The sequence below is a fragment of the Lynx rufus genome, unplaced genomic scaffold, assembly GCF_022079265.1.
Source record: "Lynx rufus isolate CCGP_SWC_20201006 ecotype Redwood Valley unplaced genomic scaffold, mLynRuf1.p SCAF_11, whole genome shotgun sequence".
NCBI classification, from domain to species: Eukaryota; Metazoa; Chordata; class Mammalia; order Carnivora; family Felidae; genus Lynx; species Lynx rufus.
In genome coordinates, this window is record NW_025814825.1 from 31,801,231 (window position 1) to 31,810,523 (window position 9,293).

The window sequence follows — 9,293 nt, forward strand, 5'->3', positions numbered from 1 at the left end:
CTCCGAGCTGTCAGCACAGAGCCCGATGCGGGGCTCGAACTCACGGACCACGAGATCACGACCTGAGCCGAAGTCGGCTGCTTAACCGACTGAGCCACCCAGGCGCCCCTATTATTTTCTTTTTAATCTTTCTAGGTAAAGAAACCCTGTCGGCTTTTGACAAAGCTAGGAATTTGGAAGCTCAACTTCCTTTTTTGGTTCTTTTTTTTTTAAGTTTTTTTTTTGTTTTTCTTTTTTTTGAGGGTGGGGAGCACACGTGTGAGCGGGGGAGGGGCAGAGAGAGAATCCCAAGCAGGCTGTGCGCTGTCAGCAGGAAGCCCGACACAGGGCTCAGTCTCACAAACTGTGAGATCATGACCTGAGCCGCAATCAAGAATCAGACGCTTAACCAACTGAGCCACCCAGATGCCCCTTGTTTTGGTTATTTCTAAAAAGCGTATGTTAAATGCTTAATTGTAAATACCACACAATCTACAGAGCATTTCTGCCCTAACCCCATTTTCCAAGCCAAAATGCAGAGTTTGACATATCACCTGGTTACAGGGTATTTTCAGCACAACAGTGCTTGAAAATCCAGGATGTTCTGTTACCCTACCTGACGTAGCCTGTGGTTTCTTCAGGGTACAGCCCCAGGTCAAAGCACACAGACCCCTGCTGTGGCCAAATGCACAAACAACAGAATAGAAACAAAAAACCAAGTAACAACAGACAACAGGTGCTTACATCAACACGGGCCCAATTTGATCTTAAAGGTAAATGGCAAACAAAGATATCTAATTGGAAAAAGAACTGGTAGATCATAAGACTTGTTCATCTTGATTAAGCAGAATGGCAATTTGTGATTCGATGGTTAGGGTGTTCAGGATAATTGCTATCCTGGGGTTCCTAGGAGGATTTCATGGAAGAGAATTTCACAGAATTCAGGGGCTGTTTAAAGAACCTGGGAGAACTGGCTTGGCAAAACGGGGAGAAAGATATTATAGGCATACAGTGTTGCCTTGGGAAGGTCATAAAGGCACAGGTGAACCCTCCCTGGGGCACAACCTAGAAATGTGTGCCTGAGCCTCTCATATGCCAGCTCTGTGAGCAGCCCAGGGGGCAGTGAAGGCGAAGGTAATTGCCCACGAAGTAGGAGGAAGTAAATCCCTTTAAATGTTGAATCCCATTAGGTCTGCTCCTGACGCTCTTCTCATTTTCATGCTTTTTATCGCTTCCTAGAAACTCACATCTTTATCTCCAAACCTATTCTTCCCTCGAGATTCAGACTTGTTGCCTGCTGCCTCTGATTATCCACACCTGGGTTTTTGCACAGTCATTTCAGACTGACCGTGTCCAGAAAGCAATTTGTTAAATTGGTATCTTTTTTCTTGTACTTCCCTTTCTCAATCTGTAATCTTTGGCATTTATTTACTTATTCAGCTTTGTTCACATCTCATTAACAAAGTTGCAAGGTATTTAAGGTATACGATGATTTGGTATATGTATGCATTGTGAAAGGATTCCTGCATTAATTATCACGTCTATCACCTCACATATTTACCTTTTTTGTCTGTGTGGGAACACTGAATTTCTACTCTCTTAGCAACTTTCGATTATATGCTCTCGTGTTATCAACTACAGTCACCATGTTGTGCATTAGATCCTCAGACCCTGTTTATCTTACAAAAGATCCATACCCTTTTTCCAATTTCTCCCTGTCTCCCTATGTCTCTTGCCCTCCCCACTGTCCCTGTTTTCCTTTTTTTTTTTTTTTAACATTCTACATACTTAGTATTTGTCTTTCTCGTTGACGACTAGTCACTGTGTGCTGACTCCGTGCCACCCCCCCAGTGCCAATGCTGGTGACGCCAGGGCTTGCAGACCTCACGCGGTTCCGCCCGCCCCTGCGTTTTCAGTCCAGAGGGGCAGGCTGCCACTGAACAAGTAAGCACACAATAATGACATATTTCAATCTGTGATGACAAAGGAATGCCCACAGGATGCGGTCTGAGAATACCGGAGGGGGCCTTCCTGTCTCCTTTGGCAGAATTTTCACCCACCTGATCATCCAAGCTAGAAAACGGGCTGTCGTTCTTTTCTTTTCCCTCCTACCATTTACACACAGGGAACCACATCTCGCCTATCTGACCTTGTAAATATTTCACAAACCCCGATCCTCTTTCCCTTCCTCATTACCCTCGGCGAGACTGTCTCTGCCTTCTGTATGGACCATGCACCGCTGATGCCACTTTGTTCACTTTTCCCCTTGCCCCGCACTCCACCCCCATCCCTTCCCAGACTGCTCCAGACAGCGTTATCCAAAACCTGCATCTGACCGTGCTGCGTTTCTGCCTAAAGCTTTTCTGGTAGTTTTCTATTTTATGTTTCTAGTTTCTATTTTCTGTTCTATTTTCTGGTAGTTTAGCTTTTTTTTTTTTTTTTTTAATGACTATAATCTATTTCAAATTGGCTTACATACAACACTCGGTGCTCATCCCAGCAAGTGCCCTCCTCAATGCCCATCACCCACCAGCTTAGCTTTTTTGTAATCTCATCATTTTTTTCCTCTGTCTTAAATTTTACACCCAAGCAACACCAAACTATTCAACTAGTGTATCTTGAACACACTATTATGGCATTTCACACGTTTGAGTCTTTGATCCTGCTGTCCCACCTATATGGTTCTACCTCACCTTCTCATCTTTGTCTGACTTCCAATTTGCTGGTCTCCCTCCCGTGCTCATAGTGGTTCATGCTTATTTACCCTCATTATAGCACTCAATACTACACTACATTTCACATTTGCCTGCCTTTCTAGAATGTGGGTACGTCAAGGACGGGGGGCGTACTTTACTCATCTCCCTGTCCAGCAGTATGTTTGGCAAATGCAATTTGTAATGGAGCTCACCACGAAATGGAGCCAGAAATGGAGAAATACTAGTTTACCTGGGAAGAAATGTGATGTGATGCCTCAGACGAGGAAGCAACTGATGATTTATGGTTTGATTGTCCAACTGGCCTCGAAAGTCAACAGCACAGAGGTTATGACTCCCTTACACAGACACGTGCTTTCATCAGTGACAGACGGGCGCAAGCACTTGATCTACTGGATTGTGAACATGTGCAGGGCACGATCTTTAAGGTAGAGCTGACCAATTACACCTTCCACTTACAATAAGAGAGCCCTCATTTTACCCTAATGAATGGTTGCGATTCTTGTGGTAATGGCTGTTTGGTCCTGACTCCATCCATAATAGCTGCTGGAGCGTATGATTTATGGGCTGGGTTTTTCTCATTCAGACAGAGTTTATAAATAATAGGGTCCTGATAGCAACACGCCGAGAGCCCAGGTGCTACAGCAGCTCCTAGGATGAAGCATTCGTGGACCCTGGTGTTTGGACAGCTGGACAAGTGCAGCTGTATTTGAGACATACTAAAGACATCGGTTTGTTTATCTGATAATCAAATGTAAAGGACGTCAGATGTTTTATCTGGCACCTCTACACAAAAGTGACTTGAAAAAACATACCCCAATTTAGGGGCTGTTTACGTGTGAGGAAGAATTTCGGAAAAATGTCCGACGGACTGGTTTCTAGCCACACAGCTCTTACATCTTGCAGCTGCTGTCTCCTTATGAAATGAGAGGGTTTCGGAGTCCACGGTTCTCAGATTTTGTTTAGTCTCAAATCTGCACAAAGGAAATTTTATGAGAAAGTCCGCCACGTGAAACAGGTACGAGCATAACTGCTGCTGAGGCTGAGAACGGTTCACTCCGCGCCCCAAGGTGGTAGAACTGAGCACAGCTTGAAAACCATGGGACTTGGTGATTTCTAAAATCCTTTCTACCTGTGACAGTCTCCGAGTCCAAGTGAATCATTTCACAGGGAGCGAGGATCCCGTTGGTGGGTGATCGCACTCGCTCTTCCCTAGTTACTGTGGCAAAGGCTGCACAGAGAAAGACAAATATTACTAGCAGCAAATGTGGCATTTAGGAAGGACCAAACAGATTTATTAACTGCCTTCATTCATTTCTTCAACAGACACGGTTGATCACTTACTGCCCACAAGGCGATGTGCTCAACAGACACTTTGGAGGGAGAATAAGGGGGAAACTTCAGAAGGACCTCCTCACTGAGTAGGAAAGCTACACCTTGCGTGCAAGTAATCACACTCGTACCGATGGGGATTCACTATGTGGTAGGCATGTTAAAAATACTTCCGTGAGCATTACTCCAGCTCACAATTCTCGTTCCTTTCCATCTGCTCTCGTCACAACCTATCTCCTTTCGAATGTTTTTCTAAAACACAAGACAACTCCTCTACTTGTTATCTGTCAATTTGTCTAGCTGATTTAGGATATTACTATTTATAAGAAGTGCTGTCTTGGCTCAATGTGGGATGATGAAGTCATAACATGTTCTTCCCAAAAAGGTGCTCCTCCCACAGTGGGATGCGTCCCCAGGTCCGTGGTAGAATTGGTCGTTTTGGACATTATTGTCATTTTCACCCGTGCACATGCTGAGGCTGTTATCACATTTAGCCATTTCCTGTTCTGCAGGATTCCCTGACTTTTCTCCTCCCCTCTTTCCCGGCCGTGCCTAATTGCTCACCTAAGCTCTGCTCATCCCACATCTACCTCACCACCCTTTTCTGTTTCCAAGTCTCTCTCTCCCTTTCTTTAAATTTTTTTTTAATGTGTATTTATTTTTGAGACAGAAAGAGACAGAGTGCAAGTGGGGGGGGGGTCAGAGAGAGAGGGAGACACAGAATCCGAAACAGGCTCCAGGCTCTGAGCTGTCAGCACAGAGTCCGATGCGGGGCTCGAACCCACAAACCCTGAGATCATGACCTGAGCCGAAGTCAGACGCTTAACTGACTGAGCCACCCAGGTGCCCCTTTAAAAAAAAATTTTTTTTAATGTTTATTTATTTTTGTCCCTTTCTTTTAATATTTTGCATGGCTCAGCAAGAGTTCATCTTAGCCGCCCTAGGGCTCACAGCAAGGGCTTTGAACCCACAGCTCTGTCCTTGTCTCTCCGAGATTGAAAACTCTCAGGTGCGTGTTTGAACAAACACCAACCTCTTGACATGGCTCTAAAAGACCAGTTATGGGGCGCCTGGGTGGCTCAGTCAGTTGAGCATCCGACTTCAGCTCAGGTCATGACCTCTCCGTGAGTTCGAGCCCTGCGTCGGGCTCTGTGCTGACAGCTCAAAGCCTGGAGCCTGTTTCAGATTCTGTGTCTCCCTCTCTCTCTGCCCCTCCCCCACTCATGCTCTGTCTCTCTATCAAAAATAAATAAACATAAAAAGAATTTTAAAAAAAGACCAGTTATTATTTCTTATTTGGATTTACTTTTTAAAAAACATTTTTGTTTTTCTTCCATGGATTGCAAAATAATATCTATTGATACAGAAAGTTTAAATGTATGCAAATTTTTAAAAAGTAAATGAAAATCATATATAAGATCATGTATACTCATATATGATTTATATTATATAATATGAAATCTGTTTCTGGGGGTGGGGATGGGAAATGAACACCCAAGATATCCTTTTGGACTATTTCTCTGCCCATGTATTTTCTTCTTCAACAAAATAGAAACAAGTGTCTATGGCTTTGTGCCTTGTTTTTTCATTTAACAATCTATAGTGAGCATCTTCTGATTTTATTAACTATTTTTCCTCAATCTTTCTAAAGACTGTGCGGTGTTCCATCGGATGCAGGGGCTATAATTTATTTCGCCTGCCCTGTTTTCTCCGTCACCTAGGGTTCTCAGGTTTTCGCTACTAAAAACAATGCTGCACTGAACAGCGTTGGAACTCTAGCTTAACATACAGGAGTGCTTGCTTTCCTTAGGTCACTTTGCAGAGAAAATAGTTACACGGAACCTACGATCACAGCCAGGTTTCACCATGTGTTTTGGCCAGACTTGCTCGTGATGTTGCTGATCAGTCCCTGGCTATCTGCCTCCTCGCCATCTAGGACCTGCCTCCTGCCCTTGTCGGTCCCGTATCTTCTGTCGCCTTTAAACCACAGCTGTGCCCGCAGAGCTCGCCCGATGAACATGACTCACTTTTTCCAGTTCTGCAGGTGGAAGGAAGGCATGGCCGTCCACTCCCTTCTCCTTCCAATGTTATCGTTACTCCCGTCTCTTGCTTGAGAGCATGGCAGGATGACAAAGGCCCCTAACTTGAGCTTCACATGAGATTGTGGTGAGGGAAGCCTGTCCGCTCGCCGTGACTCACGCCACACGTGCTCATGCTCACCCTGTGCCGTGCAGACGCTCGCCTCAGCTCCGAGTCCCCAGCGATGCTCTCACAGAGAGGAGAGTCGAGATCGAGGACCACGCAGCTGGCTCCTGTCTCTGGCTGTGAGCAGAAAGGTGGGCGCTAAGCAGGGTCATGTCAGGAAGTCTCACGGCTCGTTTTACAATTTTAGCAGAGGATGGAAAAATTGGCTTTTAAGCTGGGTTCTGTGACCCTAGGGTTCTACCTCAGAATCCTGGGGGTCATCCCAGGTGGAGAGCAGGAGACAGAGATGATGGCAGGGACCCGAGCTGGTTTGTTTTTCTGTCCTGCCAGAGAAGAAGATCTGAAGGTGTTGGAAGGAAGTGAGGGGCTTTGTGAAGTAAGCAGAGGTCGTGTCTTCACCCGAGGTTCCTAGTCTCTTTCTCTTTCTTCCTTTTTTGAGAGGAGGCAGCTGCTGGGCCTGGCAGGGGGCCCAAGAGAATCCCCCAGAGGGTGGGAGCTGATACGGGCTGGTGCTGGCTCCAAGTTGGGAACCCCAGGAGTGCTAACTGGGGGTGGGGGTGGATCATGTGGAGGCACAGCTGAGGGAGCAGGGGAGGGGGGCCGGCCCTGACCTGTTACATGGCATGGCAGGTGCACTTGAGGCTTGCTGTGGGTCCTGAGCGAGCTGGGGAGTGACTGGGGAGCAGGGACAGTTTTGTCACCTTTCATCAGTGCTAGCGGCCTGTGTGGTCAGTAGGTCAGGCTGGAGCCACTCACAGGGTTTGATGGGGGAGGAAATAGGACTGTCTCTGTAGAACCACCCATGACATCTCACCAGGGGTGAGGAAATTAGTAGAGGGATAAGCAAAAATTTGATGAGTGACATCTTTATCACCTCTATGCATCTAGGCGACTGGACGGTCCACCATGAGGCTCAGACTGTGGGACTCAGTCAGGTGTGAGGCCCCATGGAAGCCAACAGACTGTTAGGGGGCGGCAAGGTAGGCCAGGAAGTTAGCACTGCGTGATGCCTGACGATAATGATGACGTTACTTAAGAAAGTGGCATTTTAAACCCAAAACGATAGGAAATTAGTAGATTGGGCCAAAAGTTTCAGATCGGCCTAAATCTAGTTTGGGGGGCACCTAGGTGGCTTAGTTGGTAAAGAGTCCGACTCTTGATTTCTGCTCAGGTAATGACCTCACAGTTCATGTGGACAATACAGAGCCTGCTTAGGATTCTCTCTCCCTCTCTCTCTGCCCCTCCCCTGCATACGTTCTCTCCTTCTGTCTCCCTCAAAATAAATTAATAAGCATTAAAAAAAAGTGATATTTTAAATCCCAAATGATAGGGGTGCCTGGGTGGCTCGGTTGGTTGAGCGTCCAACTTTGGCTCAGGTCATGATCTCACGGTGCGTGAGTTCGAGCCCTGCATCGGGTTCTGTGCTGACAGCCAGCCCGGAGCCTGGAGCCTGGAGCCTGCTTTGGATTCTGTCTCCCTCTCTCTCTGCCCTTCCCCCCCACTCATACTCTCTCTCTGTCTCTCAAAAATAAATAAACATTAAAAAAAAAAAATCAATCCCAAATGATAAACAGAAAATTACTAGATTGGGCCAAGTTTTTCAGATTGGCTTAAATCTAGTTTTGTCGTTTCTGAGAGGGAATGAGTACTCATGACAGAAAAATTGATAAAAAATAAAGTGAATTTTATGCCTGCACAGAGATTATTTATGACTACCTATGTCGCATCTGCTGTCCAATTTTTCAGGTGAGAAAGGAGGCCCAGAAAAAGGGAGTGATTTATTCAAGGATTTAGTTATTGAGCAGCAGAGTTGGTCCGGGACCCCATTTGCTCAATACCCTCCAGGGGAAAGCTACCCGCACGACCAGCCAAACAGAATCGGACTCTCTGACTTGTAATGAGGGACAATGAATGACACAGAGAAACATGGCCGGGGCAGGAAAGGAGAGGTCTATGAATGAACTTACAAAACGTGGGCCTGTGGTGATCTGGGGGCAGGTGGAAAGGGGCGGGCCTTTGCTCTGAATTGGATGCTGTCTGAAGTGTCGCTGTTGTTCAAGAGACAGCTGGTGTATCGGAGGAGGCAACCTGTAGGCCAGATACTCTTCCTTCGAGGCATCTTCTGCTGACAGGATCAGCTTGAGTAAAAACACGCCCAAGTTAAAAAGAAGAGCAGGTAATTTCTAGTGATCATGTAATTTGACGCAAGTGTTTCTACCCAGTACCGGAGGAGGGAAGGCTTTTTTAGAAACTTGAACGATGTGAATTAAGACTTAGATCGGGGGGCGCCTGGGTGGCGCAGTCGGTTAAGCGTCCGACTTCAGCCAGGTCACGATCTCGCGGTCCGTGAGTTCGAGCCCCGCGTCGGGCTCTGGGCTGACGGCTCAGAGCCTGGAGCCTGTTTCTGATTCTGTGTCTCCCTCTCTCTCTGCCCCTCCCCCGTTCATGCTCTGTCTCTCTCTGTCCCAAAGATAAATAAACGTTGAAAAAAAAAAATTAAAAAAAAAAAGACTTAGATCGGGTGTGACGTGTCACCGCAGAGAGTAAACTGTCCATCAACAAGCAGAGCCAAAGTACAAGTTTCGCCTCTAGTTTGTGGGGGAAGGTTTTTCCTGTGCTTCTTCTCCATGGCCCTCGAAATATAAGAATCTGGAAATCTCTGCTATCTGTCTGACTATCGAGCCCAAGACCTAACCTGGACGCAAGAGAGACAGTTGAAATAAAGAGCTTGTACATCCATTTGAATTTTATGATAACCACAATTATAATGAAGGTTACATTTCCCTCCTTACCTGGGGGCGATGACCAGGTACTCGGAGCTCCTCCGGCCAATGCCATTTGCGTTATGCCTCAGCTTCTGGAGGAAAAGGGACACAGAGCATGTACAGAGGATGAGGACTGCTCCCAGGTTTCCCAGTTGGTATCTGAGTTTGGCCTCTGGCTGGAAGAGGATGTGCTCCTTAGATGGTACGAACCCTAAGTTTCAGAGTCAGTAGACCGAAGCTCTACCTTACTGAAAAGCCAGGGAGAGCTTGTCAACGGGGCATTTTAGGGGCTTGCACG